Genomic DNA, 20,921 nt, shown 5'->3' with positions numbered 1-20,921 from the left:
ATGAGTGAGCCCAGCCAAGACAAGAGGAACTGCCCATCTGAACCCAGTCTAAACCATTAACTCACAAATCATGACCTGAATAAATAGTTGTGATTTTAGGTCACTAAGTTTTGGGGTTATTTGTTACACAGCAAAACTAACGAATACACTCATTTCCCAGCCTGCAACGGTGTGGTATAGTAAGCAAACATAGACTTTGGAGTCAGACAGACCTGGATTGAAATCCTGTTTTTGTTGCTTATTAGCTGCGTGGTCTTGGAGAGTCACTTCATCTGATTCATTTTTGAAATGGGAATAACAATTTCCACAAATAGTTTGCTGTGAGGAGTAAATAGAGCAATTCATATAAAGCTAGCAACACAGAACTTAGTACATAATAGTTACACTATAACTGAGGTTCTGTCCAAGAACCAAGGTGATACCTTCTTAAAGTTCAAGGTGTAGGAGGTGCCATCTTTCTGGGAACCAAGTCTTCTGTCACTAATTATGTATCATTTGCTTTTGTTTTTCAGAGAAAACATTCTTTAAACCATATCTTCACTGTTTTCATTACCATTAATTTCCATTTGCACTTTTCAACTTCTGTTTTCCTAAAGACTGAAATACAGTGGCTGTTTCTGCAAGACATTTCCTTGGTGATAACCTTATTCTGCACCAGAGATCTCTGGAGATCTGAGGCACAAAGTTCTGTAGACACGAAGGAATAAAACGAATCCCACCCATTCCTTTAAATGAAAGTTATCATGCTGCCAAGTGCTGTGGAATTATATAATTATAAGTTTTGCTTTGTTAGATAATTGTGCTTTTTAAATGTTTTCCTGAAAATAGCTTTAAAGAAATCTACATTATTTTACCTTCTCTGAAACTTAAGGATAATGTGAGGGGGTTTTGTCCAATTTTCTTGGTGCTAAATGCTGCAAGAAACGGTATTATTAAAAGTGAACGAAAACAAAGTTAGGACATTTTTTTTTTTTCATCCTTAGTCTTTTTAGTGACACAGAAAAGGCTGTTTCATTTCCCTGGGTCTCATGTTCTCCACCCACTCTCACTGCAAGTGGGATGGTCTAAAGATTCATGGAAGACTTGCAGCATTCTTGAAATTTCAAACTGGGAAGTTTCTATGCAACTGTAAAGACAAATTCAAGGACTACATACAAAAGACAATGGATATCCAGACCCAGCCATGACGGCCTAGCTTTCATATTGCAAACATAACTGTGTTGCAGTTGTATTTTTATTTTTAACATGCTTATTTGGGAACTTATTCTGTTTTTTACTTTAGACCATTCATGGGGATTTGGATCATGCAACTTATCAACTTTAGGTTCAAAAAAATCATCACAATTTTCAAATATGACAAAGCATGACATTAAAAAAGTCAAGATGAACAGCAGTAGTTTCAGATCACCTAGGAGAAGAGTATTTTTTTTTTTTTTTCCTCACAAGGGTATCTACAACTGCCAGCGTGAACAGTAGGTCAGCAGGTGTTTGATAGTCCTATTAGTTTGTTTGGATATTGGAATTGGACTGTCACTCAGAAATCACATGCTGAAGACTACACTCAAAGTCTGTTAAGTTGACAGTGACATTGCACTCTGTGCCCTGGAGGGTGAATGTTTGAACTTGGAAGAGCTTCCTTCCTGCATTCCAGTTCTGCTCTTGCTTGACTTGGCCCAGGAAAGATTTTTCTTCATGGTCTGGTGCAGTGTTTGAATATGGCCTTTAAACATGCCCAGTAATATGATAATGACTTTTCTCTGATGAATAAAGAAAAGAAAATGTTGGGTAAATATCCTACTCAGTGATGGACTCATCTGTGCCAGAGCTCAACCTCCCTCTGGAATTCTGCTATCTCATCTTTGATATTTCCAATTGTGATATATTTATTAGCTTTGAGGTTATAAGTTTAGCCTCTCTAAGTTACTGCCTCTGTCATTGACACTTGCTACTAGGAATCACAGAAGAGGTCCTTTTTTATGCTATCAATGACACGAAAATACCACTTTTACAATCTCGTCTTCATCTCTGTAATTCTCTGTAACACTTCTTGAGCGGTCATCCTTGAGGGTGGCAAAAGCAGAATTGTTCTTAGTGCTCATTCCTTTTTACAGCATGCTGAGAAAGCAAACACTGAATCGCTGTACTTTGATCATGTTCATGATTTTCACCGGCTCCTTCGACGTGATACCAGGACCAGCAGGCATGTCCAGCAGACTATCTTACGGAGTTATGAGGTTTACAAGAGATTTCCCTTTGTGGAAGCTCCTGATAGTTCAGAAATGCTTGTCTCCCCTCTTGCATTTGATTTCTCTCCTTGGTAGAGATTTTGAGAATGTTCAGAGAGGGTATAAATCTACTGAGTGGTTGGACACTAAAGGATTAAGTGCAGACTGCCCTTTCCTCTTGTATCCCACTGATTTTATGTGTCTCCCCATGCTGTCATTTGATAAGGGACTTTTGCCAATATCCCTCTCTGCTTTCTCTCCAGGCATAATTCTGTCTTGATTGTTGCTGCTGATTTTTACAAGATATTCACTCCTGTTTTCACTGTAAGGAATACATCGTGGAGTCACACACCTGCAGCCTTGCTCTTTCTTTCAGCCATTAATGAACAATTTGTCAGTTTCACACTGGGGCATGGAACATTTTGGGGAGAGTGGGGAGAAACTGGCTAACTATAACTGTGGTTCTGTCACTGTATTTTGTTTGAAAATGATGAAAAGTGTAGATGACTTCCTGCCATTTTTTCAACAGGGATTCAAGATAGATTGTTTTTGAGCATTAAGGTTCAGTAGATGATCGAATGATGGTCAGATTTTACGTCTTCACTGTTGAACCTCCTACTTGCTTTTAAACTAAATTCGCAAAAAACCCCACCTGTGTGCGTGAAACCACACGCCAGTCCCTAGCATCATTCACTTGTCACAACACAGACATCAAGTTTGATGCTTCTACTGGAGTCTTCACTATTTACATTTAAAACATTACTTTAAAAAAAAACCCATCATTTAGAGTGGCGATGTTTACGATACTATTTTCTTTACCACTTTTAGGCTTCAATGAAAGGCTTCATACAGCTATGAAGAATCAGTGGAAAGAAATAAATAGAATTAAGATCCTCTATCAAGACTGTAGAAGAAACTTCCAATATTTTAAGCTCTAGACAAGAAAGATTGCCTAAGACCATACTGGAAGAATAATGACACCCCAGTTAGGGAGCATAGCACAGTGATTTGTGTCTGACTTATCACAGTCTAGGGGGTTCCATGCCAATAGGACAATGGAATTATGTCTGCAGTGGTGGCTAATAGAAATTCAAAGGTAAACTAGATAAAAGAAAAACTGAGTTGTCTTGAGAAATTGCTTCAGATTTCATGAGCTCCTTCTCTGATATCATGCCAACAGTAAATACATAATGGATAGACTTCAGGGTTATGACCTAATTACTCAACACTACATCTTTTAGAAAAATAAAATCATGGAACTATCACAAGGATATACTTACTCTTAATTTTTTTAATTTAGATTGTGGATTGAGGGGGATTCTGAGGTGGGGGTGTCACAGCAATCTTATTTGGAATGTATCTTATTGTGGGATCAGTCACTCTTCATTGTTTTTGAAGATCTTTGTGTCCTCATTGCCCGGCATGGTGACATAGAGACTGAACATAGTGCCCAGTGATTATTTACTGGATGAATAAGTGGATAAATTCATAGGCAGCGAGACATGGTGGAAAGAGCATGGGCACTGGAGTCAGAGAGACCTGGATTCTGATTTTGCCTCTGCAACTGATGAGGCTGCTGTGTGACTTTGGGTGAATTTCTTAACCTTTCCAATTCTCAGCTTCACTAAGTGTTCAAAAACAGAGGGGACAGCTTCAGAAAAATGGTAAGATGACTGTCTTACGGAGTTATGAGGTTTACAAGAGATTTCCCTTTGTGGAAGCTCCTGATAGTTCAGAAATGCTTGTCTCCCCTCTTGCATTTGATTTCTCTCCTTGGTAGAGATTTTGAGAATGTTCAGAGAGGGTATAAATCTACTGAGTGGTTGGACACTAAAGGATTAGATTAAACCAGAATGACTGTTGAACCTGAGAATGAGGAGCTTGAATTTTTTTTTCAGAAAAGCTTTCACCATTATTAAACATACAACAAATAAGTACACTTTGGTGGTTTCTCCATTCCATCCAGACAGACCGCAGAAATGTGTTGACAATACAGCCGGGCTCTGCAAACTTTTTCTGTAAAGAACAAGGTAATAAATATTTTTAGCATTGTGGAATACACAGTCTCTGTCACAACTCTTCAAAAGCAGCATAGACAATATGTAAAGGAAGAGGTATGGCTGTATTCCAATAAAACTTTATTTACACACACTAGCAATGGGCCAGATTTGGCGGTGAGTTCCATACAGTATATGCAGATCCTTGCCTTAGAGCAGCAACCCTTCAACCAAATATAAGAACCAGGAGGGGCGCTTGGGTGGCTCAGTTGGCCTTCCACACAGGTCATGATTCTGGGGTCCTGGGATCGAGCCCTGCATCAGGCTCCCTGCTCAGCAGGTAGTCTGCTTCTCCCTCTCCCTTTGCCCCGCCCCCTGCTAGTGCTCTCTCTCTCAAATAAATGAATAAAATCTTAAAAAAAAGAAAAAAGAACCAGGAAAGGTCTGTCTACTTTCTCTCTGTTTATCTTTGAGGATAGCACCCATATCCGAGGTAACCTATCCTTTGTATTTGACATCTAGATGAACAGGAAAAATTCATCTAAAGCCAACCTAGTCACTGATAAATTTATTTTAAAGTTTTATATAAGAGGATCTAAGTCCCTAATTTAGGAATTCCTTTATAGGGTTCTCAGTTTCAGTGTGTTCCATGCACTGGCATGGACCATATGTATGTATACATTTTGCAAATGTGCATAGGCCAATGCATGTTTTTAACTTAGCCTACATGTCTTATTCTGGAATCTTAGGATTGGATATCATTTATTTACTATCTCTTCTTTTTTTGAGGGCAAGTGTGGTAATTCAGTAAGAGATTACACATACTTTTGTTTTAAAGTCTAACTTTCTCAGACTTAGGCCCTGTTTAGTTTTCTAGCTATTGTATCTAATTATAGGCCCAGTGTTTTGAGAAATGCTGCTTGTTTCAAAAGTAACATAGTATCCTATGATACTTGAAATCTTGCCCTGAATCTACTCCTCTACTATAAGGACTTGAGAATGTTTTCAACTTTCCATTTATTACTATTCCACATTTGAAAATTGATTAGTAGTTTTGCAAATGGGTTTGTTTTTATCGCTAGAGTATAGAAACAATGATCTGCATCTTACTTTTATAGCACTGAGTGCAATATTCTTGGGCATCAGGAGGACCCAAATGGTAGTTTTAACAGGATCTTGTATCCAGAAAAAGTGGTAACATTTTAGATATATTCCTTCAATCATGTCTACCCACAGGTGACACAAAGTTATCTGAACCAGAGTGAGAAGAGAGATTACATGCATGAAGGACATCCGCAGGAAACCCTGTATTTTATCTTAGGCAGTAGTTTTGACTTCTTCCCTTTTAAAACTTTTCACTGGTGCTGACTCAGGCCAAACCTGACGAGTCTTTCAAGCCAGATGGAGGCATTTGGGCTGACTTCAGGGAGATAAGAATCTCTGGCTGGATGGAACGTGCCAGTGACTGGGTCAGTTGTCAGCACTGGGGAGAGATCAGATTGGCCATTATGTGGTCACTTCAAACACCCTACTTTCTTACCTTCCTGCTGGGAGTGAGTAGGAACTAGTTAGGGCTTGAATCATGGCTTGGCAGTTTACTTACTGGGGGGAGGTGATGTGGAGTAAGGGCTGCTCAGGGGAGACGGAGCAGTGTATGGGAAAACATGGCAGCCAAGACAAAGCATGGAATGTGCACGAGCTGGAGCCCAGAGTGTCCATGGGGGAGTGGCAGGAGATGACAGTTGATAGGTAGACAAGACTAGAGGTTGAAAGGCCTTGAAGACCGTTCTAAGGGGTTTAGAATTTAACTCTCAGGACAGATTTTTATTATTTTCATTGGCAGATTTTTAGTGGAGAATTAATTATGTAACATATAGAGCAATATTGAGAAAGATTTCCTTGAGTCCAGTAAGGCTGATGACCTGGGTGTAAGTAAGGAAAGGATGTAGCCGTGTGAGGGAGGAGATGCTTGGGGTAGTCTGGATGGGATGTAATCAGAGTGTGAACAAGGCGATGGCAGGTTGGCAAGGAGAAGGAGTTGGGGAGAGTAGAGGGTTTGGTGACTGGGAGTGGAGTTGACATTCATTGCTGGATTTATGGCTTGGACATCTGAATTAAACGAGACCAAGAATCCAGTAGGAGGAACAGAATCTGGGGGGATGGATGATGAGTTTCGTTTTGGATATGCTGTGAGAGGTGCCTAAGAGAGGCCTCTGAGGAGCTGTCTAGTAGGCCACTGAGCTGATCTTGGGAGAGGGGAGATGACATTGGCCTGAAGTTAGCACTAAGGCATTGGATAAGGTCAGCCAGGGCAGTGAGTCTACCAAAGCCAAGAGCAAAGCCCTAAGACAGAGTAATTTAAGTCCTGAACGGAGGAAGAGGGACCCACAAAGCAGTAAAAATGTTTTCTTTGAGAAAGTGGGGTAGAATGAAAAGCGACTGGTACCATCGAAGCCAGGAGAGGAGAGAATTTCAAGACTGATCACATGCTGCAGTACGATGAAATAAAACAAGGACTGTATCACGCGGTGCTCACCGAGTCTGACAGATAAGATCGTTAGCAGTGTAGTTAAAGCAGCAATGCAGAAAGATAGGAACAAGTCTCATTCCAGCAGGTCTGAGGAGCTGGGCAGAAGGGAGGGTGTGGAGATAAGGAAGGTGCAATAATCTCGCAAGAGGTTGATCTAGGGAGGGAAGGAGAGACGTGGTGACAGCTGGGGGTGGGGAGGTGCCTAGAAATGCCCTATCCATATGGTAGGGAGAAATGTAAAGTGTCACTGGAGAAAGCACATTGCAGATTTGTTGGAATAGTGGTCTGTGTTAAGATGCTGAATTTTTCTCCTTTTCCTCCATCTCAATCTGGAGTCATCCTGGGCAATGCTGGGAAGCAGAGCAATTTCTCTTAGAGGCTTCATTATCCCTTTATCTAGGTCTTTCCTGCAAGTTTCTCTGGCAGTGGTATCCCACCTGGGATTGACCTCCTGGAAATTTTCTAGCTCTTTCCTCAACAAAGCCTACCTGGTGTCCTGGATATGTCAGTCAATTTCCCTGCCATTAGCAATTTCCCCTCCAGGCTTAGAATATCCTAGGCGCAGCCTCTGAAAGGCCCTCCTCCTCCTACCCCCCCAGGCTTGACTTCCATTCCAATTCCTCTAGCTGCTTTCGCACAGAGCCATGGCTATTTGGACCAGGGATGGACTCCTACCCCAAAGCAGCTGATCCAGTATAAGTGGCCTGGTCAGAATAAATAAGCTGAGCTGAGTATGTTCCTTACTGGAGAAACTGGAGTCTCCGATGGATCAATTGCAGGAGACATTTGAGAGTCAGGTCATGAGGTGGTAGCCAATCTGCTTTTGGATATTTGTGAGATTTCTTCAGATATCCTTAAATCCTTAAATCCTATCCTGTGCTCCCTGCCACCTTGAGCTAATGGGTGAATTTTGATCACTTGCAACGAGAGCAGCTCTGACATCCTGACTAGACCAACAGTAGTATTATTCCATTTGCTTTAGCTATGCTCAATGAGTTGCTAGTTAAGTGGTTCACTGTAAGCAAGATGGTTCTTTTCTGTCTTCTATTTGACAAAAATGATTGCAAATGTACGTGATCAATGTTTCTCTTAATATGAAAATAAAGTGATTTCCTTTTTGAGTGAATTGATACCAATCATCACTTAGGAGCTAATAACAATGGACTCTGACTATCGTGACTTAAACATACAAGGATTCACTCTCTCTTAAAAGGAAAGTCCAAAGTTGATAGTTGAGGGGTGGAATGGTAGCTGCAGGATGTTGTAAGGGACTGAGGCTTCTATTTTTTCTGCTCTGCAGTTCTTAGGGCTTGGTTTCCATCTTCTTGTGGTGACTGACCACATGACCCAAGATGGCTGCTGAAGCTCCAGCCATCATCAACCATCATGTGTGCTAGCTTTTGCCATAATTCTGAGAAACAAACCAGCCCCAAACTCAGTAGCTTACAATAACTGGCATTTCTTTGTCTCACTCCTAGGTCTGTAAGTCTGGTGGGGGTAGCTCTGCTTTAGTCTGCAGGTTGGCTGAATTTAGCAACAGGTCCAAGTTTAGGTCTGCTACATGTTTCTTGACATTTTGCTTTGACCAGCTGTTGGCAGGAGCATATGATGGTTAAAGCAAATCACAGGAATACATTCCAAGCCTTTATTCCCATTATATCTGATAACATCCCATGGGTCAAAGACTAAAATGGGGAAAATGGTCAAGACTAAAATCAAGGTTTGGGAAGTACATTCCATGTACCTTAAAGGGTGGGTTGTCTAATTCTATTAAGGGATGGAGTGAAGAGTTGAAAATAATAATTGAACCAACCACACATTATGTGTGAAATCCTGGACAAAAGAAGGAGGTTGAGAGGGACAAAGGAACATAGCTATTAACCACATCTGTTTTTAACGAGCCCATTCGAAACTCCCACAGAACCCATCCTATTCTATTTCATTGGCCAGAAACTTTCCATATGACCATTCTTGATTGCAAGGGAGCCCAGGAAATGTATTCTTTATTCCAGGCTGCAGGGTGCTCAGCTAAACACTGGGGTCTCTTTCAAGGTCAGAAAGAGGGAAGAAGTATTCAGGCAACTAGTGATGTCTTTCACAGTGTTCAACAAGATGCATCGTATTTACCCCTCACTGTTGCAAGGTAATCTGATAACTTCAGTTAAGGTGTTCATCATGCGTCTAATTAACATATAAATGATTATCTAACCAGTAATTAAACACTGCTGGACTGTTGCTTTTGCAAGAAGGAAAATATAAGTCATCTGAGTTCTCTTCCACAAGTTAAACGTTTTTCTCAAACTCAGTTTCAGTTTTACTTACTCCTAAAACATAAATGATGGGGCCAGGAGGAGTGGCTGCTAAAGGCTTCTAAAAAGAAAGTATTTAAGTAGCTGAAAGGCACTTGCCTCCGAGAGAAATTCCCAAATAGGCTCTTCCTTCAGGCTTTTGCTGAAGTGTCACCTTGTCAGTGAGGCCTTTCCTGACTACCCGCCTTAAAATAACCACTTCCCCCTTTCCTTACTTCCTTTTTCTCCATATCATTTATAACCCTACTTGATTATTTCATTATCTGCCTCCTCTCTCTAGAGGGTGAGTGACTTGGAGGCAGGTCACTTGTCATTTTGATCACTGTTGGTGAACTGGATTGCTGACTATGGTCCTCTATGATTGCTTTGGGTTGTCTGGTCATCTTGCCAGCTAGAAGCAGAAGCTTCTTTTTCACACAATGGCTTCATGAGGCTGTTGCAGCCATTCTGTGACCCTGGGTCTGGGGAGAAAAGGCAATCTGTTGAAGGTGGGCTTTTAGAAGCCTGGCACGATATTTGGTCCTAAGCTCATCCCTGAGAGGCAGAAACAGCCTTCTTTTAGACTTGTTCTGTGTGAGACAGATGCTGACACCTGGGACCTGGCCTGGTACTCTTAGCTTAGCCTCAGTGTTCTGTTGAACCCAAACAATTTCACAGAACATCAACATTGGACAAGGTCGCTCTGTGACCTGACGGATCAGGGCAAAATCAAGACCACTTCTGTAATCTTGTCAGTGGCCACGTGGAGAGGTGTGTGTATGGTGGTCCCCTGCATTCACCCTCTCGCCCAGGAGGGGCCTGAGAGCCGGTGCTTGAGAATATGGGTCCCCTGCGCCTGGGACCATGACTGCAGACCTGGGATATCTGCAAATATGAGGATTGGGGGGGGGGGTGGTACTTGGAAGGGGTACAACAGTGCAAGGGACATTGAGCAGCCTTTGGATGGTACCAGGAAGGCATGAGGCTGAGGGCTGTTTTGTAGCCTTTGCCTTAGAAGCCACACGTGTGGTCAGAATGGGAGCAGGTCTCTGAATCTAGGGGACCATAGGATGTAAGTGGCTGCGGGACCTGGGGTCAGCGTGCTAGAGTAGTGGGAATGGGGTGGGATGGAGGGAGAGGTGCGGGAAGTCTGGACTCGAAACTGCCAGGACTGTGGGGTTCCTGAGGCTGTCTTTGGTTTGCCACCTACAGAGAACGTGGGCGAGGCTCACGTTCAGAGCAGGATCCCGCCTGGCTCCAGGGCGTGCAGGGCGGGGAAGGAGTGCGGGAAGGCTGGACCGGGCGGGGCCGCCCAGGGGTCCCCTAGGGCCACCTCCCGGCACGAGCTGGCGGAGTAGGGGTGTGGGCGCCCGTTCCCCGTCCGCCCTGCCTCCAGGGCCCAGCGCGGCGCGCACGCTGGGCCAGCGCGGGGAGCGAGGCTGCGGCGCCGCGCGGTTGCTAAGCCCGGCGCCCCCGGAGACGTTCCCGGTGGCTGTCGCCGGGCGGGCGGCGGGAGGGAGAGGAGAGAGGCGGGCGCGGGCGGCTGGCCACTCGGTCGCGCCCCGCCTCCCCGCGCCAGCTCGGCCGTCGAGCCGCGGCCCCGCGCTGCCACCGCCGCGCCCCGGGCGCCCGAGCCCGCCGCCCCGCCATGCCCGCCGCCGCGCCCACTCCGCGCCCGCCGCCGCCCCCGGCCCGCCCCGCGCCGCCCGCCCCGGGTAAGTGCCGCGTGCCCGGGCCCCAGCGGGTCGGGGACGCAGAGACCCCGCTCCGTGCGGGGTGGGGGCGCCGTGCCAGCCCCGCGGGGGTGCCCCAAGCGCTGTGTGTGTGTGTGTGTCCGCGCGCGCGTCTACACCCGCTGGAACTCGCTTGTTCGGGGTTAGGGGGATAACGCTGTCCGCAGCTGGTTTCCTCTTCGTTGCCACCCAGAGGGGCCTTCCCGGGAAACGCGTGGGCATCCTTCAAGGTGCCGTGGGGCTGCGGAAGAGTGCAGGCACCCGGCAGGCAGCTGACGTTTATGGAGCATCTCAGTGTGCCAGGTGCTTTGCCTGGAGTTGACCACCTTCCATCCTTTCCACAATCTGTAAGGAAGGTGGAATTATCCCCATTTCTCAGATGAGCAACGGCCCTGCCCAGAACTCTTGACTTGCCCGAGGTCATATGGCTTGGTAACTATAGAGCTGGGATTTGAGCCCAGGTCTGCGGAGCTCTCCGACCGAGCTATAAAAGAAAGGAAACTCCTTAGAACTAGGTAAAGAAACACACAGAAGAACTAAAGACCATCAGGATAAAGCCTACGGGCAAAGCATTTGGGAATTAACAGGGAAAAAAACAAATGAGTTCGTGAAATCTCCCATCACTTAATTTCAAATCTAAGACCGCATTTACACTGCCTTCTACGTCTGGCTCTGGGGGCGAGGTGTTGGAGGTGGAGAGAAGACTGCGCCAGGGCTGGGCAGAGGCGGCTGGGGACACCTTCTCAGCGGATCCGCCTGCTGGGAGGGGGGGGTGGGGTGAGGAGAAGTTGTGGAGGGAACTCAGTTGTTATTCATCGCCAATGTTAGTCATCCCTTCACCTCACCCCGCCCCGTGCATTCTATTTCCTTCCTTTACTCCCTGTTTTGTCCAAGATGACCGTGGTCAAATTGAAGCTGGTGCTACTGCCATCACTATGTGTCACCACGTCTTGGCATCCGGTGGTCCTGTGCTTCGGTGACTGTGTTAGGAGCTGTGAGGTCAGTCTGGGTTACTGCTGGGAGAGGTGGTCTGGTGGGCTGGTGTTGAGCTGACAATCACCATCACAACCAATAAGGCATCTAGAACGGTAGCCAAGCACTGGGCTTTTCCTTAAGGGGCAAGGTAGCAAAAAGCAGGGGCCTTAGGAAGTAAAAAAGGAAAGGCATGCTGGGGTTGCTGGAAAAGCATTTCAACTTAAAATTTGGATTGCTTTGGGTGGTGCCAAAGAAGGCTTCACTGGAGAAAGAACAGAGAGGAGAAAACGGGATGGCTGAAAGATGCTCTGTAACTTACTTCGTTTAGGTGTAAAAGGTCTTTGAGTCGTGTTCTTTGATGGTGAGCTAGAAAAGTGTGAGAAGGGAGAGTCTCCACATAAGAACCCCATGAAGCCCTCAGAATAATGGAGGTGAAGTCTTAGTTTATCGTGGCCAGGCTGCAGGCAAAGCTTGGAGAGAGAAATGCTGGAACGTTGAGCTTCAGTGCTAGGCTCATTGTCTGTGGAACCCATGGTTTCCCCATCTTTTCCTTTGGTGGCCTCCTATTAACGTCTAAATTTGGCCCTTCTGGTGGTGAAGCAGAGCCCCTTTTGAAGATGCATAAGTGGGGGAGTTCTTTGGAAAGGATGTTTTGTTAACTGCCTGGTAATGTAGGTCAGGAGAGGGAAATGCAGGGAGAGTGGAAAAGTGCGGAAGAAGACATTCGTACTGGGAATCAGGGAGTGGAGTTCCATCCCCAGAGGTCTGCGGCTTCCTGGTGACCTGGGGACAAGTCACTAAACTTTCCTGGGAATGTCAGCCTCTTCAACTTTCTTTTTTTTTTTTTTTTCTTTTTTATTTTTATTTATTTTTAAGGATTTTATTTATTTATTTGACAGAGAGAGAGAGACAGCGAGAGCAGGAACACAAGCAGGGGGAGTGGGAGAGGGAGAAGCAGGCTTCCCGCCGAGCAGGGAGCCCGATGTGGGGCTCAATCCCAGGACCCTGGGATCATGACCTGAGCCGAAGGCAGACGCTTAATGACTGAGCCACCCAGGTGCCCCAACTTTCTTTATTTAATAATAATTGTCAAGCCAACCTCAGAGGGTTGTTGGTGATCAAAGGGGAAATGTTTTCATTGACTCGTCAGACGCTTATTGAGCAAGTCCATAAAATCAGTACCCAGGGAGAACGGGCAGTCTCTCAGAGCTGGTGGTGTATGTGGAGGCTTTGTGGTATAGGCAGGAAGTGATGGAGTAGAGAGAAGCTCCAGTTCAGGGGTTGTATGAGGGGACAGGGTGGCGCTTGCGTTGGTCTGGAAGGCTAAGTGTTCATAGAACTTTGCAAACGGCAGTATGCCTTGTAGTGTATAGTTATGGGGGTTAGAGCTCTTGAGTCCGTCGGAACTGCCTCCAAATCGCTTCAAAGCTGTGTGATCCTTAGAGGGTACCCAACTACTCTGAGCCTCCGTTTCCTCATTGGTAAAATGGGCATGAGCAAATTATTCTGGGGACTTAGTGGTGTAAGGCACTTAGCAGATATTATTGCAAGTGGAAAGTATTACTATTAAAGTTACCTTTTAGGCTGAAGAGATTCTATTTGGGTGCCTTGGCCCAGTGCTTCTCAAATATTCTTAGGCATATGACTCATCTGGGAATCTTGTTAAAATGCAGATTCTGATCCAGGAAGTCTGGGGTGGGGCCTGAGATTCTGTTTTTCCCACCAGCTCCTAAGTTTTGTAAGTGTTACTTGTTTGGAGACCACACTTTGAGTACTAGGCCTTAGGCCCCTGTTAGGGCTGAGGAGCACTGTGCTTGAGGAGATGATGGGGAGGGTTGGGCCTCCTGGGCAGGTCTGGTTGTTGCTGGGGCAGAGACAGCTGGGACTTATTCCCTGTAGGGGTAATGGATCTAACTTCCTTCAAGTGCCTTAGACTAGCCCCCTGGAGGAAGCTCTTCCTGGCCAAATGGCCAAATGGTGCCTACTCTCCTTGCATGCTGGTCTTGAGGGTGTAGAGATGAGGGAGCCGCTGACCCTGTCACAGTGTGGTTGCGGGTAGGGCGGGGATAGGCATGTGAATGTGTGATCTTTTACATGGTAAGATAAGCATTCTGTATAGTTCATGGGTAATGATGATAGGGGTCAGAGGGGAGGAATAGGGAGGAAGACTTCCTGCTGGTACTTATATCTGACCTGGGTTTTGAAGGGTGAATCACAGTGGTGGGCTGGGGGGAGGAGAACAGAAGAGTAAGGGAGCTGGCATTCTAGGATTAAGGAACAGCATGTGCAAAGGTCAGGTGTCATGAAACAGCTTGGTGTGTTCAGGTCATTGAACTAAGAGCTGTTGGAAGCATGAGTATGAGTAGAAGGGCTCGGGCAGGGAGGCTGCAGTGGGCTAAGTCAGGATGGGCTAAGCTCTGCTGCAGTAACAAATCAACTTCACCATCCTCATAGCTTAACCTGACCAAGGTTATCGGTCACTCACACTCTGTGTCCCTCCAGGTCAGCAGAGGGCCAAGGTGGGAGAGCTTTGCCCATCTTGCAGACACACCATTTGGAAAATGGGGCCTCTGTAGTCACCAGCGCAGGAGGAGCTCATGGGAGAATTGCTCTCCGACTCCTCTGTGCTTTGCTCTGGAACTGATGCATTGCTGCTTGTACCCACAGCCCGTTGGTCAGACCTCACTGGGAGGGCCTGGGAAAGGATGGGGGGTGACGTGTGTGGATGGAAAGATCAGAGAACATCACTGTCTCTCCCACGTAGGGCTTGTTATGGACCTTAAGCCTCATTCCGAATTTCTCCAATGGGAGGATTATGTGAATTCCTTTAAAGGAAACAAAATGTTGTAGATTCCTAGTGGTGGCTTAAATTATTTTTTATTATAATGTAGTTCAAAGACGTAGTAGCATGAAAGAGGTCTATCCTCTATGCTTGGAGCTCGCATATGACTCTAAAACCAAAACAAATATATGTGTAAAATATCAACACAGCTACAAATCGAGAAATTCAAATTAACTGGATGAATTTAGTGTGATGGATGAAGTTATTTTCGCTACAATGAAATCACTGTTTCTGATTCTAAAAACAAGTGTTCAGGTCTTGTGAATTTGGTATGATATGTGTCGTGCCACATGGGTTGCCTGATGGCTCAGTTCTCATTAGTTCTCTATGTTAAGTCTGATTTCTTATTTTCTTATTAGCCTGTGACAGTTAAAATATTTCTGGTCGCCAACTATATCGTAAATGCATGAATACACCCAGTGAAACGATGTGGCAGCACTTGGCCATAACATGGATGTTCACATGATCCAGAATATGTTTCTGTAGATTTTCTATGGATAAGCTTAAAAAAGATTATCATGGAAATGGAAGCACAAAGTTAAACAAACATAATTTGAGAGAACTTGCAAATGCCCTAGAATGTGTCTGAGGATCCTCGGGAATTTGAGAAACAGGTGGAAAAAACCCCTGGAGTGTTTAATGAAGGAGGCAGATGACCAGCTTTATGGCTCAGAGACATTGCCTGCCCAGGTGTGGGTAGGTATGGGGTAGGGCGGAAGGCCAGAGACAGGGGGGTCGGGTCCCATGTGCTGAGGGTAGGCACCGAGGCAGTGAGTAGTTAAGGGAATGGAGAGGAGGTGCCAGGTTTGAGAGAGATTTGGGAGGTGGAAACCACAGGACTTGGAGATTGGCTGTGGGGGGTGAGGGGAGGGATGCGGAGTCAGAGATGGCTCATCACCATGGGGTCGGGGTGGCTGACGGTGCCACTGACCAGGGTGAGGACCACCCACGTCCACGGGAAGCCCAGAAGAGCTCCACGCCAGAGCTGGACTACCCATATTCATCGTCCCGTCTTTCCTGACTGACTTGAGCTCTCCGGAACCGATTTCTGAGGAACTGCAGCGTCTTGCAGTGTCTGGTTTTTTTTGTTTTTGTTTTTTTCCCTCTCTAGGACTTTTCGTTAGTGCTCATTTGGGATGTGATTGGCTTTGTTAGCCTTTCGGTTGTGTCTGCTGGTCCTGACCCACTGGAGCAGGTTCTCTGTGGCCTAATTAGGCACATACCTTGTGTCTTCTCCATGTTTTGAGAAAGTGAAAAATATTTGACAAAATCGTGGATGGTTCTGAGAGAGAAGCTGTCATACCATATAAAGTGAGATTAGTTATCTGCCTTCAGTTTTTAAGAGCACCAAGTCTGTTTTTTTTTTTTTTTTTTTTGGACAGAGATACTCAAAATTCTCCGAGGAGAGAACGGGTGCGGCGCAGGTTAAATGCTCTCTAGGTAATTACATAACAAGGAATCTGGAAACTCTGCCCTTGGGGGAAGCTGAGGGCAGAGAACACAAGGGCACCCAAACAGACATACAAATAAAAATGTCACAAACTGAAGGCAAATCTCTATGGTGGCCAGAGTGAGATCTTGTATTAATTAAAGTTACTGGCACGAAATAATTTAAAATGTCACCTGGTGTCTCCTCTTTGTGTGAATTATTAACCTGACCTACCCTCCTCCATGGAAGCCCCAGGAGCCAACTGCCAGAAGTGCCTTCCATTCTGTGTGTTCCCGCTCACGACCAGCTGCTACTTGTCTCTTGGCCTTGGCACAGCCATCACCTTCATGGCAGAGCTTCTGACGTCCTCCAGGGGACCTGCACCCCACCGCATCTCTTTGGAACTTGTGACAAATGGTGTGTAAGCAAGGGCTGACCTGTCACCCCCCAGAGACCACACGCTTCCGGAGGACAGGCACTGTGTCTACTCGTCTTGGAATCCCCCCCAGACTAGTGGAGCATTTTTCCTAAGAGCTGGCTCCGCACCCACGAGCTAGGCACCTTTGAGAACCATTGTTGGTCTGGTTGGAGGAGCTGTGGTCTACGCCACAGTGGCCTGGTTTTTGGAATGTCTCCTCTGGGAATGGGTTGGGTGAAGCTGGTTGTTCAATGTAGTTCAGATGTTGTGTTGATTTTGGATTGGCTGTACCCAGAATCCGTGCCCCCCAGATATTCATGTGCTCCCCTTCTTGAGCAGATGCTATCAGCCCTGGCTTTAGTTCTTGTTCTTACGGTTCCCCTGCAATCCACCGCAGCCCTGTTTGAGGGCTTTCTTTGGCCGTAGGGGAATGGCTCGCTCATTCTTGGAGAAAGCCAGAGGTTCTGGGGAGTTAATGCTCCTGAGAGCCACCCTCAACCCCTCATGGAGGGCAACGGGTGGATAAATATCACAGTTGCCTTGCCCCTCCGTTGGGACAACCTTTGGGCATGTTCTACCCATTCTCCCAGAAGGTTCCTCTCCGAGCTGAGCCCAGATTGTCCATAGCAGCGACCAGCTGGCCCATGCTGCTGGACTGCCTCATTGCTTCACCCTCCGCAGCGCTTCCCAGGATCACCTCCCAGCTCAACTTAAATCCTGACCCCAGGCTCTGCTTTTGGGAGAGTCCAACACAAGACCCTTTTGGGTTGACTGGGGCAACTGGACTATGGGTGGAAGTGCTGTGTGTCACTTGTCTTGCAGAGCAGAGAAGAGCCAGGGCACTGCCATTGTGTGTGTCCCACTTGGAGGGTCTGAGATGGAGGAGGGCTGCTCAGTCCACGTGGAATTCATACGGGCAAGAACTCTTCTTATGGTAGCTGCTGTCTGAGGCTCCTACCTACCTGCCATGTAGGGTGCCAACACCGAAGTCAGTCCATCCTCCATTTCCCCGCCCTGTGCTGATGCCTGAGAGCTTGGGATCTTACACCTGTGACCTCCTTTAATGCTTCCAGTGTCCAAACTCTCCTTCTCCCTTCAGTGGTTTGATTAATATTAAAGTACAGTTTATTTATGTGTTTCTGTGGCTTCTAAGTCATCTGGAATCCAAATTCATTTTACTTCCAATTATTAACCAATTGTTTCAATATTGAATAAAAATGATTCTTACCTTCCTGATTAGTTTGTAATGATCTTGTATTATACATTAAATTCTCATGCGAAGTGGTATCTATTTTGAGGCTACAATTTTCTTTTTTTCCCCTAAAATCCAACTATTCTTGTGTAAGTACCAAGATCTTGCAATTGGAGCTCTGTAATATATTTTACTATCTTCATTACTCATTTTCATCTCTCTCCTGTCCTCCCTCAAAAATTGCATCAATACTTAAACGGCATCAAACCTACAAATTATAATTGAGAAGAACTGATTTTTTTTTTTTTTTTTGAGAAAGAGAGGGAACGGGGGAATGTGCAAGTGTGGTGGGGAGAGTAGGGAGAGGGAGAATCCTTCATGCCCAGCACGGAGTCCGACATGGGGCTCGATCTCACGACCCTGAGATCATGACCTGAGCTGAAATCGAGAGTCAGACACTTAACCAACTGAGCCACCCAGGCGCCCTGGCAAGAACTGATATGTTTAATTGACTAAGACTTCACATTCTGGAATGGAAAGTCATTTAAATTTGCTTGTTGGGGTCTCTGACTGGCACTAGACATCACTAGCCCCAACATCATAGTCTTCCCTTAGATGATTGACACTTGTTAGTAATAGCATGTTTATATTGTGAGTCTGGATAAAAAGATGATGTCAGTGATCTTCAGTGAGGCTAAAGACAGGCCTACTATGTCAACCGTTAATGTAGAACAAAATAAAAGGACACCACAGCCCTGGTCAGGGTCTAACCTTGTGTTTGAGTTAAGAAAACCAAAATCATTGGCCATATTAATTTAAGAAGGAAAAGGAGACAGAAAGCAATTGAGCGCATTAGACTGAAGCTCCTTTTTCTTTTTGGAACTTGGGGTCAACTGATGACCAAGGGTTGCAGGCCTCCTGAGTAATGTAATTTTGAGGAAGCTCCTGAGTAAAGTTTTAAGTCTACTGTGTGCTGGTTATTTGAACCATGGAGTGCTTTCTCTTTAATGCCATTAGTATTAATTTAGAATTCAAAGGAGTTGATCATTTTCTGCAAGAATGGCATAGCTAAAGATGTCTTACTGGTTTTGAAGGTAGTATTTTCCAGAGATGTCCCATAGCGTGGAAGGGAAACAGGAGTCCACACTCACATTAAGGAGAAATAAAGAATAAATGAAAACATCTGAGAACCAGTTGAAAGACCCCCGTGGTTCCCATGTTCCCAGGAACATTTGTTAGTTATTTGCTCCCCCCCCCCCACATTACATGTCTTTGTAATGTAGACAAAGCAAAGGTAACAGAGGCTGCCTGGTTCTCTTTTTTAGCTTACTTTCTCTATCGTTGAGTACAAAGTAGGTGTCTTTGTGAAGCTGTTTTCTTAGAAAGGAAAGTGGAGTGTTGGTGGAGAGGTGGAGAGGGGATGGGTAGGGAGAGAGAGTGATCTCTCTCTTTATTTTGCCCCTCCCCCCACATGCTTGCTTGGCCATAAACAGGATGTGTGGGCTGTTGAGTAGTCTTAAGTAAGGATGTTAACAAAGAAAAGACATACATGATGGGTTTTTATTCTATTGGGAGGAGGGAGTGGAGTTTTAAATACCTGCCCTTTCCAGGGAGGAAAAAAGGAAAGTTTTATATTCTCCATGCTGCCTTGAATAACTGTCAAAAATTCTCAGCAGTTTCTGGCTAGCCGGCTGCCTCGATCTGGAGGCTGGCATTGTGTTTTCTTAACCTACAATTAACTACCATCCGCTCCAAATTCAACCAGTAACAGTCATATCCTTTCATGCGTTTTAAGGAACTCTTTCTTAAAGGTTCTTTAAGTTTTTTCCTGCTCTTGAAAATATCAGTTTTTGGTGTAAAAGTTACCAAATTAGATATTGGGAAATCACTGATGATCACCACAAACTGTTCTTTCATTCACTCACATTTACTCACTGAGGGTCTCCTATGCCACCCGCCCTGGGCACAGTAATTTTAATTAGTTTAAATTGAAATTGCAAATAGCCCCATGTAGCCGGTGGCTGTCTATTAGCCGGTACAGAGCTGGAGGGCTGGGAGACAGGGATTAGAGCATCGGGTAAATATTGTGACACCTGGTAGTGGTAAGCTGGGAGGGAAGCAGCCCCAGGGTTGGTGAGGGAGGGGGATGGAGGGGTTGAGGGTCTTCATGGAACACCTCTTGGAGAAATGATTTTAGATGATCGATTGCAGACCAGACCAAAGGTAGGAAGGATGGTGTGTGTGAGAGAGTTTGAAGACACTCTAGGCATCTCTGGATAATTAATTGCCTTTTGTTTTTAATGAAACATGAAAGATGGGATGCCTTCTATGAATGAATTTGAAAAAACATGCCACAAAACACTCATTCTTATTTTGAGATTTAAAGGCCTTTCATAATTTTAGGCAATGGTGTGGGTTCATGTTCTCTAGAAGCAGAACCTGAGCTCGGGATCCTTGTGTGTATGATTTTGAGGGGAAAGCTGTCAGGAGAAGGGAGGTGGGGGGCAAGGGGAGCAGGGGACACAGCTAAGCAAGGATGTGGTCTCCGCTGGAGACAACCTCAGCCCGAGCCCATGGGAGTTCTGGAGAATGCACTGCACACAGAGTTGGGCCCCCCTGGGTGAGGGACTGGTCTTTGGTACCATTCCCTGTGCCCATCAGTCACTGATTGTGGGCTGCACTTGCGAAGGTGAAGGTGGGTGTGTAACCTCCTGGGTGGGGGGTCTCCAGTCAACAGAGGGTAATTCTGGAAACTAGAGTAGTGGTGGCCCTTTAACAGCCAACGTTCTTAAGAACAGGTGGGTCGGGGCCACTGCCTGGTGGGGGGATCGAGTTGGACACCTGCATCCATAACTGTACTGGCTCTGTAGAACGTGGATGACTGAGTAGCTTTAGACAGACTTTGGGGCAGAAACAGATCGAAGGTGTAGGATTTCTTTGATCATCCTGGAACTTCCTGATGATTGTGGACTCAGCTGGTAGGTTGCGGTCATTAGCACGATTATGGATCTCTTGGCTTCTTTCACACACACCTGTTTATTGCCAGCCTACCGCCTGCCTGGCATTAGGTCTGTGCGCTTGGAACCTTGCCAAGCAAGGTCCGTTTATTTAGTAGACACCAGCCCTGCCAGTGACATGTTTTTGGCAAATGTCAAAAGAGCGCATTGCAAGAGATCCTGAAGAAGCTTAACCACAGAAACTGCCAAGGTTTACTTCTGTCAAGGTTCTGAAGGCACCAATCTTTGCCAAAACATTTATAAATGATGCTCTCAAAAGACCTTCGTGCAGCAGG

At 45.7% G+C, this 20,921-nt stretch overlaps 1 long non-coding RNA gene across 1 annotated transcript; it reads left to right on the top strand.

Moving 5' to 3' along the window:
- Window positions 1-9,955: 9,955 nt before the first annotated feature.
- On the top strand, window positions 9,956-17,877 carry LOC145722209 (uncharacterized). Its single transcript, XR_014146311.1, has 3 exons — window positions 9,956-10,755; window positions 11,668-11,772; window positions 12,650-17,877. It is a non-coding gene; the product is annotated as an uncharacterized LOC145722209 (long non-coding RNA).
- The last annotated feature ends 3,044 nt before the right edge of the window (window positions 17,878-20,921 follow it).

The sequence above is a fragment of the Leptonychotes weddellii genome, chromosome 1 (genome assembly GCF_054177405.1).
Source record: "Leptonychotes weddellii isolate Sample4059 chromosome 1, ASM5417740v2, whole genome shotgun sequence".
NCBI lineage: Eukaryota > Metazoa > Chordata > Mammalia > Carnivora > Phocidae > Leptonychotes > Leptonychotes weddellii.
This window is presented reverse-complemented; position numbering and strand designations above follow the sequence as displayed.